At 35.7% G+C, this 2,370-nt stretch overlaps 2 long non-coding RNA genes across 3 annotated transcripts; one reads left to right on the top strand and one right to left on the bottom strand.

Annotated features, from left to right (window-relative positions):
- Window positions 1–120: 120 nt before the first annotated feature.
- LOC107838469 (uncharacterized) lies at window positions 121–900 on the bottom strand. The gene is made up of 2 exons (XR_001664537.1): window positions 847–900; window positions 121–678 (listed from the first exon to the last, which is right to left on the bottom strand). It is a non-coding gene; the product is annotated as an uncharacterized LOC107838469 (long non-coding RNA).
- LOC107838471 (uncharacterized) lies at window positions 676–1,334 on the top strand. 2 transcript variants are annotated; one of them, XR_001664539.1, is made up of 2 exons: window positions 676–737; window positions 1,158–1,334. It is a non-coding gene; the product is annotated as an uncharacterized LOC107838471 (long non-coding RNA). The 2 variants fall into 2 exon arrangements; XR_001664538.1 differs by lacking the exon at window positions 676–737 and adding an exon at window positions 859–905.
- Window positions 1,335–2,370: the final 1,036 nt, after the last annotated feature.

Raw genomic sequence — 2,370 nt, 5'->3', positions numbered from 1 at the left:
CTTAATAAAATGCATATCTATATGTTTATAGATTAAATTAGTTTAAACTTTAAAAAAAAAGATAGTGATCTTTAATAGAAAACAGCAACAGCATAAAATAGAAAAATTATACAACTAAGACAAGCGACACACCGAATTATTGGAGACAATAATCACACATACTTCGTACAATCAAGAACAATCAATGAAGTAAAATATGTTTATATTGTATATTACATTTTCTAAGCAAAAGGGCATGCCAATTTATTTGAAAAGCTTTTATATAGACTGGTTAATAATTTGAAACAACAGCATCAATTTCAGTCTAGTTTTGCTGTAAAGACAAACCTATCAAAGATATTTTTAATACTGTAAATTTCAGATCGCAAAACAATTAATGAAAATCTGCAAATAGTACACAACAGCACATCTTATTTTGGATTAAAAATGTATTAAAGTAAATCTCATTCACCCCACTCAATCTCTCTATACAGAATAATACAAATCAATCCTGCAAGTTCATATTTTACATCTCTAAGTATGCAAATATCAAGATCCAAATGATCACATTTAAACAAATTCAAAAATGAAACAATTTTCCCACTTTATAGACATGAAGCCCTCCAGTTTTCAACTAACTATCTTTTATATAAACATATACATAGGACATCTATGGAAAACTGTTCTACGGCTTTTCACCTGTGTGAATCAACATGTGTCGAGTTAAATGCTGTTTTTGAATAAAACTTTTTCCACAGGTCACACATGAAAATGGCTTTTCACCTGTGTGAATCATCATGTGCTGAGTTAAGCCAAATTTGTGACTAAAACTTTTTCCACAGTTCCCACATGAAAACGGCTTTTCACCAGTGTGAATCATCATGTGCCGAGTTAAATGCTGTTTTTGAATAAAACTTTTTCCACAGGTTACACATGAAAACGGCTTTTCACCTGTGTGAATCATCATGTGCTGAGTTAAACTTCGTTTGTGACTAAAACTTTTTCCACAGTTCCCACATGAAAACGGCTTTTCACCAGTGTGAATCATCATGTGCCGAGTTAAATAGCCTTTTCGACTAAAAGCTTTTCCACAGTTCACACATGAAAACAACTTTTCAACAGTATGAATCATCATGTGCCGAGTTAAGACAAGTTTGTGTCTAAAACTTTTTCCACAGGTCCCACATGAAAACGGCTTTTCACCTGTGTGATGCCTCATGTGCAGAGTTAAGCCAAGTTTGCGAATAAAACTTTTTCCACAGGTCCCACATGAAAATGGCTTTTCACCTGTGTGATGCCTCATGTGCAGAGTTAAGCCAAGTTTGTGAATAAAACTTTTTCCACAGTTCCCACATGAAAACGGCTTTTCACCAGTGTGAATCATCATGTGCCGAGTTAAATTTCGTTTTTGGATAAAACTTTTTCCACAATTCCCACATGAAAACGGCTTTTCACCAGTGTGAATCATCATGTGCCGAGTTAAATTTCGTTTTTGGATAAAACATTTTCCACAGGTCACACATGAAAACGGCTTTTCACCAGTGTGAATCATCATGTGCTGAGTTAAACTAAGTTTTTGACTAAAACTTTTTCCACAGTTCCCACATGAAAACGGCTTTTCACCAGTGTGAATCATCATGTGCCGAGTTAAATCCTGTTTTTGACTAAAACTTTTTCCACAGTTCCCACATGAAAACGGCTTTTCACCTGTGTGACGCTTCATGTGCCGAGTTAAATGCTGTTTTTGACTAAAACATTTTCCACAGGTCACACATGAAAACGGCTTTTCACCTGTGTGAATCATCATGTGCTGAGTTAAACTTTGTTTGTGACTAAAACTTTTTCCACAGGTCCCACAGGAAAATGGCTTTTTACCTGTGTGAATCATCATGTGCTGAGTTAAACTTTGTTTGTGACGAAAACTTTTTCCACAGGTCCCACAGGAAAGTGGCTTTTTACCAGTGTGAATCATCATGTGCTGAGTTAAACTAGGTTTGTAACTAAAACCTTTTCCACAGGTCACACATGAAAACGGCTTTTTTCCTGTGTGAATCATCATGTGCAGAGTTAAATTCCCCTTTTGACTAAAACTTTTTCCACAGGTGACACATGAAAACGGCTTTTCACCTGTGTGAATCATCATGTGCTGAGTTAAATTTGGTTTTTGACTAAAGCTTTTTCCACAGTTCCCACAAGAAAACGGCTTTTCACCTGTGTGAATCATCATGTGCTGAGTTAAATTTGGTTTTTGACTAAAGCTTTTCCCACAGGTCACACATGAAAACGGCTTTTCACCTGTGTGAATCATCATGTGCTGAGTTAAATTTGGTTTTTGGCTAAAACTTTTCCACAGGTCACACATGAAAACGGCTTTTCACCTGTGTGAATCCT

This window comes from Poecilia formosa, unplaced genomic scaffold, assembly GCF_000485575.1.
Source record: "Poecilia formosa unplaced genomic scaffold, Poecilia_formosa-5.1.2 Scaffold262, whole genome shotgun sequence".
Classification (NCBI taxonomy): domain Eukaryota; kingdom Metazoa; phylum Chordata; class Actinopteri; order Cyprinodontiformes; family Poeciliidae; genus Poecilia; species Poecilia formosa.
The sequence above is the reverse complement of the archived record's forward strand: the minus strand, read 5'-3'. Positions and strand labels throughout refer to the sequence as shown.